The sequence below is a fragment of the Pongo pygmaeus genome, chromosome 2 (genome assembly GCF_028885625.2).
Source record: "Pongo pygmaeus isolate AG05252 chromosome 2, NHGRI_mPonPyg2-v2.0_pri, whole genome shotgun sequence".
NCBI lineage: Eukaryota > Metazoa > Chordata > Mammalia > Primates > Hominidae > Pongo > Pongo pygmaeus.
In genome coordinates, this window is record NC_085930.1 from 161,358,770 (window position 1) to 161,373,077 (window position 14,308).

The following is a 14,308-nucleotide window of genomic DNA, read 5'->3' on the forward strand; positions in this document are numbered from 1 at the left end:
TCTCCTAATGATTCAAAACACTGGAACAAACTAATCAATTATTTTTTATTTTAAGAGTTTCTAAAAATAGTAAATTCTTAAATTACTAGAGCCTAACTCTTTGGATTTTACAAAAAAATCTACTGATTACTTTGAGCTAAGTATGCGCTAGCACTAGACATACGCAGATGAAACGAGTAAGGTAATGTCGCTGCTCTGGTGGAGGCTGTGGTTCCCTTGGGCAGAAAGGCACAAGGCAGTAACATGTAAGACCTAGGAGTATTGAGGGGGTGGGGTGTTTGGTGGGGTCCAGCAGTAAATCTAGCTTGAGGTGATGTGAGAAGTTCTCCTGGAGGAGGTGCCAACCAGATGAGCGGTTGTGTTTAGGAAAAGAGGAAGGAAGGTTATCCCAGGCAGAGGAGGCCACCTTACTAAGGCACAGAGGAAACAAATACAATACCTGAGTGGAAGGCATCAACAAAGTTGATACCATTATCACATAAAATAAGAGGCTGAGAGGGCCAGATGAAGACACTGATGTGATACACTGGTATGGGATTATGGAGATCTGATGGGCCTCAATAGAGAGTTTACACTTCCAGGGGACAGCTATGGACAGATGGATTATTCTGGCTGCTGCTGACAGAGGATTTGTGAAGGCAAAATTGCACGCAAGGAAACCAGCTGTTGGATAAGAGACAACATGGTGGCAAATTGGAATAATAAGTACAGGGACTGTATTACTTAGGGTCTTCTAGGAAGTAGATGCCAAGATAGATAAAAAATGCAAGAGACTTAGTGTGGAAGGAGCCACAGAAATTAAAAGGAGATGTCAAACCGTCCTACAGACCTGACACCTGTGAAGGAAAGGGCACTAGGGTAGAAACATTTTCAAACTGAAGCACAATTCCAGGAAAGTTTCAGCCAGGTCAACAGTCTCCAAGCCAAAATAGCTCGTTAAAGGAACCCTGATTTTTCTGTTATAGGTCTGCATTAATAGGAGTAGGTATTTGCAACACATTCAAAGGGCAAATAAACCGAATTTATGAAGAATTTCTGGAAATATGTTTTTGAAAAGACTGACACCCCATTAGGAAAAAGGGCAAGGGGCTTATACAGGTACTTTATAAAACAGGATATTCAACACAAGTTAAAAACCAAATGAAATGCCTCTACTCACTCCATCCCAATTGCCAAGATGAGAAAGTATCCATATCAGGTGTTGAAGATGTGAAGTAAATGAAACACCATGTACTTCTGGGTAGATTTCAAATTGGTAAAACCACGTTATTAAAATATATTGGTGTTACTTAAATTGAAGACCTATAACCTATGAGCTACCAAATTCATTCTTAGATTTATATCCAACAGAAATGCCTGTATTTGCACCAAAAGACTTGGACAAAAATGCTTATATTAGAATTAGAAACAGCCCCACATCAGAAACAACCCAGAAGTTCATCAAGAATACTTTGGTTCAAAAAATGGTTATATGTTCATAAAATTGAATAATATTAATCAAGGAAGATGTATAAATCACAGCAAAAGGCAAAACTAAACTATAATATTTAAAAATGTATACTTGGGTTAAAGTGTAAAAGGAGCAAAGATGTGAAATGTAATACAAAAGGGGCAATGAGGATTTTCTGAAACATGTTGGCAGTGTTCTATTTCCTTATCTGAGTGGTGGTTACATGAGTGCCCACCTTTCCATAATACATTAAGCTGCACATTTGTATATGATATACTTTTTATATTTACTTGCTATGTTTTATAATGCTAAGATTTTTTAAAGGGACAAAATAAATATTTTCCCAAAAGGATAACTTGTAAGATAAATTCAGAAGAAAATATTAATATTTCCTAATATGCAAGGCTTATGCTAGGAAACTAGGAGGTAATTTTTACAGATACCCATGGAAAATATACAGTTTTTCTGAAAAAATGAAACAAAATAATTTTTAAGTTGTAGAATTATTTTTCTTTTACTGAAAAGTTTCAGTAAATGAAAGATTAGTGTAGCAAGGAATATTTTGCATTAGATTATACTTAAAATTTATATGTAGCCAAGGGTAGGAAAGTGTATTCTTCTTCAATTTGACTATCCCTCAAATACCTAATTCATATCACAAGTAAGACAGCAGGAAGAAAACTTAGAAGAATGGGCAGAATAATACAAACCACAACAACAAATCATTTGTCAAAACTGTGTTCTCCATATCAATGAAAAGTGAGGCCTCCAACTAATTTAATTTTTTCTGTAATCCGGAGAACAATAACCATGCTACTTATGAAACATGGGGTGAAATTAAATTCTTCATATTCAGAGATATGTATAATGTTTTGCTTTTAAAAATATCAAATACACTTATTTGGACCATGCTAAGGCTTATGTATATAACAATTAGTAATTTAGAGTAAAAATCCTATGGCCATGTTTATCCCTAAAAATTTGTTTGCCAAGATTATCATCTCAATAGAACAAATGTTTCTTCTTGTTTTTTTGCACTTTATTTCTACTTAACCAGCCGCAGGAACTGTGAGCAATGTGCATTTCCAGCAGATGTCAGTGTTGGCGTTTGATGTAATGTAGAAATTCCTCCAAACCTGAGGCCTTACCCTGAAGATGACCAGAGTATAGTGCAGATTCTTGTGAAATGTGAAAAGGCATTCTGGAGAATTCTCTTCTCTTGGGCAATATTTTCTTAAGAAATATATTGTTATAGGTTAGGAAATAGACATGGAGGTCTTCAGCAGTATTCTCCCATCTCTGAGATTGCATTTCTTCTGGTTATACATTAATTACCTGCATTTATTCTTCCTCTTGCTCCAAAAAGTATATTCACTACCTATTCCTGTCTCTGAATTTCTTCCCAGAATAAAGTGTTTTTTTTTTTTTGCCTTGAAGAATTTCAATGCATTTATATAAGAAAAACATATTTAGCATTTACTGGGTGTCAAAGAACTAGAATAGTCTAGCTGCCCTAAGAAATTCTTATAATGATAGAATTGAGTTCTGTCACAAGGTACTAAGAATGCACAGAAGAAATACATGTAAGGCACTTAGTGCAGTGTGTGGCACATATTAAGTCCTCAAAATGTTAGCTATTATTAATAGCTATTTCATCTCATTAGGAATAATGAAGAAACATATTTTAAAAGTTAGCATCGAGTAGAGGTACTTAGATTTTAATTGGGAAAATAAGTGAGTTGATTAATTTTTTTTTCTACCAGTAGCTCACTAATGTTTGATATTTGTATGAAAACTGCTCTATCGCCTAGGAAAGAAAACATGTCAAAACAGCCATTTCAAACAGTTGCCCCTTCTGTGTTTCATGCTATTTGGTTTGTATTATGTTCACATATCATCAGTGAAGGACCAACTCAGGTTCAAGAGCATATAAAGAGAAAGACAGGCTTAAAGGGCAAAATTTGAGAAAAATCTTTAACCCAGTAACAGTTGGGCTAATTTTTTATCTTGTTCCTGTGCACTTTTTTTTTCTTTTTCTTTTTCTTTTCTTAGATGGAGTCTCGCTCTGTCTCCCAGGCTGGAGTGCAATCTCAGCTCACTGCAACCTCTGCCTCCCAGGTTCTAGTGATTCTCCTGCCTCAGCCTCCCAAGTAGCTGGGATTACAGTCGCCCACCACCATGTCCAGGTAATTTTTGTATTTTTAGTAGAGACAGGGTTTCACCATGTTGGTTAGGCTGGTCTCTAACTTCTGACCTAAGGTGATCCACCCGCCTCAGCCTCTCAAAGTGCTGGAATTACAGGCATGAACCACAGAGCCCGGGTTGCTTTTTTTTTTTTTTTCTTTTTAACCAATTGCAAGAACTGTGGGCAATATGCATTTACAATACTGGGCATGTTCCCAACAATAGCGCTCAAGCAAAGAAAATAAGAGAGGACTTTGTCAATATGAGTCTAGAAGCCAAAATTCCACTTGGAAAGACTGATCACCCAGTAGTCCTGCTTCCCCTCTTATGAAGAATCGTGACTCTTTTCCTAAGTCAGAACAGCTGAGAATAAAATGCTTTGGTTGAGGGAGAGAATGGGAATCATATCCTTAGCTTTCAAGTTTACTGACAATGAAGTCTCCCTCATTGTTAATTAGGTGAATTATGGGGCTTATTAATGTTGGGTTGAATGTATAGTAGGTATTTACATTTATTTCACTGAAGTGATGTTATTCAGAAAATAAAATGGCATATAAGAGGAAAAACAAGACTTAGAGAAGAAAATCAATTTACAGCAACTGGGTAGATATGCCTTACTTTGATTTTCCAGACAACAAAGTAAAAAGATTGACTGAGTTTAATTACTCACATGAAGAGAGAAATACATCACTCTCCCAAAGAAAGCCAAATTTTTATAAGAAGGAAATTTTGTCAAATGAGGTATTGTGTAGGGGCCAGTGAGTTAAGTAATTAAGAATATTCTCAACAACAATTTTACAGTATTGTTCCTATATCAGTCTGATGTATATTTGGATATATAAGGTGACTCTACAAAAGTTTTAAATACAACTTTAAATACTTTTCTTAGATTAGAATTCTTATTTTTCATAATGAGAGTAATATACCCTCTTTACTTCTCTTTTTAACTACATACCATCTCCTAGCTATATGAACTTGAGTGAATTACTGCCCATGTCTTGTACATTCCCTCATGTGCAAAATGGAGACTAATATTAGTGACTTTGTGGTTGGAATTTCAGGAATTCAGAAATTCTCCAAAAGGACCTAATCTCTACTTTTCCATGATAACACTAAAGATATTAATACAAACAATAAGTTTCACTTGCCCTGGAAGGATTTGATCAATTCAAGGTGATAGGAAATACTGACAATTAGCTATATGTCCCTTGGTTTAAAATTGGAAACATGTATTAATTATTATTCAACACATGTAACTTGGTTAGTAGATGTACTCATTCATATAGAGTATGAAATAACACAAGTTAAACTGTTGAATGTTTCAGTTCTGAAAATTGGTATAATTCTAGGGTAGAGAATATGGGATTTACCTTGATTCCCACCCTTGGCTTTGGAACAAATGGTCTGGATAAGAATCCTAGCTTCTCTAAGCCTGGCCTCAGTCTTCCTGGTACAGCATAGGTACAAAATGTACCGTTTTTACTGAAATGGTATTTTCTTTCTATAAAAAGCCCCCATTCTGCTTGAAGAATAAAAAAAAAACCAAGTAACAAATATTAAGCCCACCTGATTCTAATCACTCCCAAACAAACATACTCAAATTTAGTGATGGAGTTAGTGACTAAGTTTTCATTGTCCAGCCTACACTGGCATTCTTCTGAGATAACCACATCCTAAAATAATCCCTGGCTGGGATTATTTATTATTAACTACGTGCAGTTGTGCACATAGTTGCTGCTACAGAGCCCCTTATCTTAGCTAAAGGAACCAACTCCAGGCTTTATCAATGCCTTTCTCATCCAGCTTCTGTACTCTTTCTGTTGGGCACTGAGAAGTCTTAGCTGCTCTCATGCACCCCTCTAGGGTAGCCAGAAGCCATAACATGTTCCTATTACCCCTCATAGACTTCTTGATTCTAGTTTTCACAACTTTTAATGGGAGGGCACCAGCAAGGCTGCCAATCACCAGAGTCTGGAAGGGACTGGGAGTTCGTAGGTCTTCTCAACTCTCGAACCATTCCCAGGGGTTCTGAGAAGTCCTATTGCTGCTGCAAAGTCCACCTCAGATGTATCCTGGGATGAAGGTGGCAAGCAAGGCACAGAGAACAACCAATGTCCAAATGCTTTCAATTCTCCTCATTTTATGATTGTTTTTATGTGGTCTGGATATGGATGCAAGTAGGATAAACTTGTTCTGGCTGAACACTGTCACTTCCTAAAGTATCCTTGCATAAACTGTTGGCAGTTACATCAAAAAGCTATAAATTTTGATCTTTGATCTCTTGTCCCTTTCTGATGCGTCTTTGCTAGGCAAGATAGCTCATATATTTTAGCCCAAAAGAACATTTCAAATTATTAACCTACCACATTATTTCTTTCAATTGGGCCAGAATCTGGTGAAGTTGTAATAATGACACCTGTCACATTCACAAATTGAATACCTGCAAAGGCTTTTGTCAGAGGAAAACGTTCTCAAACTTAACTCTATTTGGCATATACTTTAGGATAAAAGCTTCGTAATTTATGGATTATGTAAATTCTCCATAGAAAGGTACATATTCTTTTTTTAAAAAAAGCATTCTCAGAACAAGAAGAAGGGACATTATTTTTTTGGTGGCAACTTTTTTGTATTTAAAAAAATTGTATTTTTAAAATGTACCTGAGCATTTAGAAAAAGAGAGAGAGAATACTGTAAATATAAAGGATACAGCTGAGATAGGTAAAAGCCAAACAGGCTTAAAAGTCACATTGCTACGAATATGATATATTCATTCAGAATATGTATTTTTGGAAGCAGAGAAAAAGTATTCCGTAGTTTTAGTGCCAGCTGAAAAACATAATTGTGCCGTAATGATAATTACTATGTACTAGGTGCTTCCATAAACTAGATGCTGTACTTCGCTTTTTTCTGAAAATCATTTCTTTGTTGTCCGTTGTTGTTGGCCAAAACGTCTTCCATTTTTATTTTCTTCAACTTCTATTTTAGATTCAGGGGATACATGTGCAGGTTTGCTACCTGTGACTATTGCATGATGCTGAGGTTTAGGGTAGGAATGATCCTCTCACCCAGGTACTGAGCATAGTACCCAACAGTTAGTTTTTCAGCTCTTTCACCCCTTTCTCCTTCCCACCCCTAATAGTTCCCTGTATCTGTTCTTCCCATCTTTATGTCCCTGATTAACAAATGTTTACTTCCCAGTTAGAATTGAGTATATGCAGTATTTGATTTTTTGTTATTGTGTTAATTCACTTAGGATAATGGCCTCCAGCTGTGTCCATGTTGATTTCTTTTTTTTTTCTTTTTTCTTTTTTTTTTTTTTAGATGAAGTCTCGCTCTGTTGCCCAGGCTGGAGTGCAGTGGTATGATCTCGGCTCACTGCAACCTTTGCCTCAGCCTCCTGAGTAGCTGAGATTACAGGTGCCTGCCACCATGCCCAGCTAAGTTTTGAATTTTTAATAGAGATGGGGTTTCAAGATCTTCGCCAGGCTGGTCTTGAACTCCTGACCTTGTGATCCACCCGCCTCAGCCTCCCAAAGTGCTGAGATTTACAGGCATGAGCCACCACACCAGGCCGATTTCATTCTTTTATGGCTGTGTAGTACTCCATTCTGTATGTGTATCACATTTTCTTTCTGAAATTGTTTACTCTGTATATGTGTGTGTGTTTATACACACACATATATAAACACACTCACATATGTATATGTACAGAACACACACATATATATTGCTGCACAGAAGCTCTTTAATTAGGTCCTACTTGCCAATTTTTGTTTTTGTTGCAATTCCTTTTGAAGACATTGTCATAAATTCTTTCCCAAGGTCGATGTACAGAATCTGTTTCCTAGGTTTTCTTTTAGAATTCCTATAGTTTGAGGTTTTATATATAAATCTTTAATCCATCCTGAGTTAATTTTTTATGTGGTGAAAGGTAAGGGTCTAGTTTCATTCTTTTGCATATGCCTATCCAACTATCACAGCACCATTTATTGAATAGGGAGTCCTTTCCCCATTGCTTCTTTTTGTCAAAGATTAGATGGGATGGCTGTAGGTGGGTGGCTTTATTTCTGGGTTCTCTTTTCTGTTTTATTGCTCTGTCTGTTTTTGGACAAGTACTATGCTGTTTTGGTTACAGTAGCTTTATAGTATGGTTTTTAGCTCAGTAATGTGATGTCTCCAATATTGTTCTTTTTGCTTAGGATTGCTTTGGCTATTCAGGCTCTTTTTTGGTTCCATATGAATTTTAGCATAGGGTTTTTTTCCCAGTTCTGTGAAAAATGATGGTGGTGGTTTGATAGAAATAGCATTGAATCTGTAGGTTGCTTTGGGCAGTTTGGCCATTTTAATGATATTGATTCTTCTTGTCCATGAGCATGGAATCCATTTGTTTGTGTCATCTATGATTTCTTTTTGCAATGTTTTGCAGTTCTCATTGTAGAGATCTTTCACTTCCTTAGTTAGATGTATTCTTAGATATTTTGTATGTGTGTGTGACTATTTTTTTTAATTTTTATTTTATTATTGTTATACTTTAGGTTTTATGGTACATGTGCACAATGTGCAGGTTAGTTACATATGTATACATGTGCCATGCTGGTGCGCTGCACCCACTAACTCGTCATCTAGCATTAGGTATATCTCCCAATGCTATCCCTCCCCCCTCTGCCACCCCACAACAGTCCCCGAAGTGTGATGTTCCCCTTCCTGTGTCCATGTGTTCTCATTGTTCAATTCCCACCTATGAGTGAGAATATGCGGTGTTTGGTTTTTTGTTCTTGCGATAGTTTACTGAGAATGATGATTTCCAGTTTCATCCATGACCCTACAAAGGATATGAACTCATCATTTTTTATGGCTGCATAGTATTCCATGGTGTATATGTGCCACATTTTCTTAATCCAGTCTATCATTGTTGGACATTTGGGTTGGTTCCAAGTCTTTGCTATTGTGAATAGTGCCGCAATAAACATACGTGTGCTTGTGTCTTTATAGCAGCATGATTTATAGTCCTTTGGGTATATACCCAGTAATGGGATGGCTGGGTCAAATGGAATTTCTAGTTCTAGATCCCTGAGGAATCGCCACACTGACTTCCACAAGGGTTGAACTAGTTTACAGTCCCACCAACAGTGTAAAAGTGTTCCTATTTCTCCACATCCTCTCCAGCACCTGTTGTTTCCTGACTTTTTAATGATTGCCATTCTAACTGGTGTGAGATGGTATCTCATTGTGGTTTTGATTTGCATTTCTCTGATGGCCAGTGATGGTGAGCATTTTTTCATGTGTTTTTTGGCTGCATAAATGTCTTCTTTTGAGAAGTGTCTGTTCATGTCCTTTGCCCACTTTTTGATGGGGTTGTTTGTTTTTTTCTTGTAAAATTGTTGGAGTTCATTGTAGATTCTGGATATTAGCCCTTTGTCAGATGAGTAGGTTGCGAAAATTTTCTCCCATTTTGTAGGTTGCCTGTTCACTCTGATGGTAGTTTCTTTTGCTGTGCAGAAGCTCTTTAGTTTAATTAGATCCCATTTGTCAATTTTGGCTTTTGTTGCCATTGCTTTTGGTGTTTTAGACATGAAGTCCTTGCCCATGCCTATGTCCTGAATGGTAATGCCTAGGTTTTCTTCTAGGGTTTTTATGGTTTTAGGTCTAACGTTTAAGTCTTTAATCCATCTTGAATTGATTTTTGTATAAGGTGTAAGGAAGGGATCCAGTTTCAGCTTTCTACATATGGCTAGCCAGTTTTCTCAGCACCATTTATTAAATAGGGACTCCTTTCCCCATTGCTTGTTTTTCTCAGGTTTGTCAAAGATCAGATAGTTGTAGATATGTGGCATTATTTATGACGGCTCTGTTCTGTTCCATTGATCTATATCTCTGTTTTGGTACCAGTACCTTGCTGTTTTGGTTACTGTAGCCTTGTAGTATAGTTTGAAGTCAGGTAGTGTGATGCCTCCAGCTTTGTTCTTTTGGCTTAGGATTGACTTGGCAATGCGGGCTCTTTTTTGGTTCCATATGAACTTTAAAGTAGTTTTTTCCCAATTCTGTGAAGAAAGTCATTGGTAGCTTGATGGGGATGGCATTGAATCTGTAAATTACCTTGGGCAGTATGGCCATTTTCACGATATTGATTCTTCCTACCCATGAGCATGGAATGTTCTTCCATTTGTTTGTATCCTCTTTTATTTCCTTGAGCAGTGGTTTCTAGTTCTCCTTGAAGAGGTCCTTCACATCCCTTGTAAGTTGGATTCCTAGCTATTTTATTCTCTTTGGAGCAATTGTGAATGGGAGTTCACTCATGATTTGGCTCTCTGTTTGTCTGTTGTTGGTGTATAAGAATGCTTGTGATTTTTGTACATTGATTTTGTATCCTGAGACTTTGCTGAAGTTGCTTATCAGCTTAACGAGATTTTGGGCTGAGACAATGGGGTTTTCTAGATATACAATCATGTCGTCTGCAAACAGGAACAATTTGACTTCCTCTTTTCCTAATTGAATACCCTTTATTTCCTTCTCCTGACTAATTGCTCTGGCCAGAACTTCCAACACTATGTTGAATAGAAGTGGTGAGAGAGGGCATCCCTGTCTTGTGCCAATTTTCAAAGGGAATGCTTCCAGTTTTTGCCCATTCAGTATGATATTGGCTGTGGGTTTGTCATAGATAGCTCTTATTATTTTGAGATACATCCCATCAATACCTAATTTATTGAGAGTTTTTAGCATGAAGGGTTGTTGAATTTTGTCAAAGGCCTTTTCTGCATCTATTGAGATAATCATGTGGTTTTTGTCTTTGGTTCTGTTTATATGCTGGATTACTTTTATTGATTTGCGTATATTGAACCAGCCTTGCATCCCAGGGATGAAGCCCACTTGATCATGGTGGATAAGCTTTTTGATGTGCTGCTGGATTCTGTTTGCCAGTATTTTATTGAGGATTTTTGCATCAATGTTCATCAAGGATATCGGTCTAAAATTCTCTTTTTTGGTTGTGTCTCTGCCCGGCTTTGGTATCAGGATGATGCTGGCCTCATAAAATGAGTTAGGGAGGATTCCCTCTTTTTCTATTGATTGGAATAGTTTCAGAAGGAATGGTACCAGTTCCTCCTTGTACCTCTGGTAGAATTCGGCTGTGAATCCATCTGGTCCTGGACTTTTTTTGGTTGGTAAGCTATTGATTATTGCCACAATTTCAGCTCCTGTTATTGGTCTATTCAGAGATTCAACTTCTTCCTGGTTTAGTCTTGGGATGGTGTATGTGTTGAGGAATTTATCCATTTCTTCTAGATTTTCTAGTTTATTTGCGTAGAGGTGTTTGTAGTATTCTCTGATGGTAGTTTGTATTTCTGTGGGATCGGTGGTGATATCCCCTTTATCATTTTTTATTGCATCTATTTGATTCTTCTCTCTTTTTTTCTTTATTAATCTTGCTAGCGGTCTATCAATTTTGTTGATCCTTTCAAAAAACCAGATCCTGGATTCATTAATTTTTTGAAGGGTTTTTTGTGTCTCTATTTCCTTCAGTTCTGCTCTGATTTTAGTTATTTCTTGCCTTCTGCTAGCTTTTGAATGTGTTTGCTCTTGCTTTTCTAGTTCTTTTAATTGTGATGTTAGGGTGTCAATTTTGGATCTTTCCTGCTTTCTCTTATGGGCATTTAGTGCTATAAATTTCCCTCTACACACTGCTTTGAATGCATCCCAGAGATTCTGGTATGTTGTGTCTTGGTTCTTGTTGGTTTCAAAGAACATCTTTATTTCTGCCTTCATTTCGTTATGTACCCAGTAGTCATTCAGGAGCAGGTTGTTCAGTTTCCACGTAGTTGAGTGGTTTCGAGTGAGATTCTTAATCGTGAGTTCTAGCTTGATTGCACTGTGATCTGAGAGATAGTTTGTTATAATTTCTGTTCTTTTACATTTACTGAGGAGAGCTTTACTTCCAAGTATGTGGTCAATTTTGGAATAGGTGTGGTGTGGTGCTGAAAAAAATGTATATTCTGTTGATTTGAGGTGGAGAGTTCTGTAGATGTCTATTAGGTCCACTTGGTGCAGAGCTGAGTTCAATTCCTGGGTATCCTTGTTGACTTTCTGTCTCGTTGATCTGTCTAATGTTGACAGTGGGGTGTTAAAGTCTCCCATTATTAATGTGTGGGAGTCCAAGTCTCTTTGTAGGTCACTCAGGACTTGCTTTATGAATCTGGGTGCTCCTATATTGGGTGCATATATATTTAGGATATTTAGCTCTTCTTGTTGAATTGATCCCTTTACCATTATGTAATGGCCTTCTTTGTCTCTTTTGATCTTTGTTGGTTTAAAGTCTGTTTTATCAGAGACTAGGATTGCAACCCCTTCCTTTTTTTTTCTATTTGCTTGGTAGATCTTCCTCCATCCTTTTATTTTGAGCCTATGTGTGTCTCTGCACATGAGATGGGTTTCCTGAATACAACACACTGATGGGTCTTGAGTCTTTATCCAATTTGCCAGTCTGTGTCTTTTAGTTGGAGCATTTAGTCCATTTACATTTAAAGTTAATACCGTTATGTGTGAATTTGATCCTGTCATTATGATGTTAGGTGGTTATTTTGCTCGTTAGTTGATGCAGTCCCTTCCTAGTCTCGATGGTCTTTACATTTTGGCATGATTTTGCAGTGGCTGGTACCGGTTGTGCCTTTCCATGTTTAGTGCTTCCTTCAGGAGCTCTTTTAGGGCAGGCCTGGTGGTGACAAAATCTCTCAGCATTTGCTTGTCTGTAAAGTATTTTATTTCTCCTTCACTTATGAAGCTTAGTTTGGCTGGATATGAAATTCTGGGTTGAAAATTCTTTTCTTTAAGAATGTTGAATATTGGCCCCCACTCTCTTCTGGCTTGTAGGGTTTCTGCCGAGAGATCTGCTGTTAGTCTGATGGGCTTCCCTTTGAGGGTAACCCGACCTTTCTCTCTGGCTGCCCTTAACATTTTTTCCTTCATTTCAACTTTGGTGAATCTGACAATTATGTGTCTTGGAGTTGCTCTTCTCGAGGATTATCTTTGTGGCGTTCTCTGTATTTCCTGAATCTGAATGTTGGCCTGCCTTGCTAGATTGGGGAAGTTCTCCTGGATAATATCCTGCAGAGTGTTTTCCAACTTGGTTCCATTCTCCCTGTCACTTTCAGGTACACCAATCAGATGTAGATTTGGTCTTTTCACATAGTCCCACATTTCTTGGAGGCTTTGCTCATTTCTTTTTATTCTTTTTTCTCTAAACTTCCCTTCTTGCTTCATTTCATTCATTTCATCTTCCAGGGCTGATACCCTTTCTTCCATTTGATCGCATCGGCTCCTGAGGCTTCTGCATTCTTCACGTAGTTCTCGAGCCTTGGTTTTCAGCTCCATCAGCTCATTTAAGCACTTCTCTGTATTGGTTATTCTAGTTATACATTCTTCTAAATTTTTTTCAAAGTTTTCAACTTCTTTGCCTTTGGTTTGAATATCCTCCCGTAGCTCAGAGTAATTTGATCATCTGAAGCCTTCTTCTCTCAGCTCGTCAAAGTCATTCTCCGTCCAGCTTTGTTCCGTTGCTGGTGAGGAACTGCATTCCTTTGGAGGAGGAGAGGCACTCTGCTTTTTAGAGTTTCCAGTTTTTCTGCTCTGTTTTTTCCCCATCTTTGTGGTTTTATCTACTTTTGGTCTTTGATGATGGTGATGTACAGATGGGTTTTTGGTGTGGATGTCCTTTCTGTTAGTTTTCCTTCTAACAGACAGGACCCTCAGCTGCAGGTCTGTTGGAGCACCCGGCCGGCCGTGTGAGGTGTCAGTCTGCCCCTGCTGGGGGGTGCCTCCCAGTTAGGCTGCTCGGGGGTCAGGAGTCAGGGACCCACTTGAGGAGGCAGTCTGCCCGTTCTCAGATCTCCAGCTGTGTGCTGGGAGAACCACTGCTCTCCTCAAAGCTGTCAGACAGGGACATTTAAGTATGCAGAGGTTACTGCTGTCTTTTTGTTTGTCTGTGCCCTGCCCCAAGAGGTGGAGCCTACAGAGGCAGGCAGGCCTCCTTGAGCTGTGGTGGGCTCCACCCAGTTCAAGCTTCCAGGCTGCTTTGTTTACCTAAGCGAGCCTGGGCAATGGCGGGCGCCCCTCCCGCAGCCTCGCTGCCGCCTTGCTGTTTGATCTCAGACTACTGTGCTAGCCATCAGTGAAACTCCGTGGGCGTAGGACCCTCTGAGCCAGGTGCAGGCTATAATCTCCTGGTGCACCGTTTCCTAAGCCCGTCAGAAAAGCACAGTATTCGGGTGGGAGTGGCCCGATTTTCCAGGTGCCATCTGTCACCCCTGGAAAGGGAACTCCCTGACCCCTTGTGCTTCCTGAGTGAGGCAATGCCTCACCCTTCTTCGGCTCATGCACGGTGCACTCACCCACTGACCTGCGCCCACTGTCTGGCACTCCCTAGTGAGATGAACACGGTACCTCAGATGGAAATGCAGAAATCACCCGTCTTCTGCGTCACTCACGCTGGGAGCTGTAGACCGGAGCTGTTCCTATTCGGCCATCTTGGCTCCTCCCTCGTGTGTAACTATTTTAAGTGGCATTGCATTCTTGATTTGACTCTCAGCTTGGACATTATTAGTGTATAGAAACGCTACTGACTTTTGAACATTGATTTTGTATCCTGAAATCTTGCTAAAATAGTTTATCAGTTATAATAGCCTT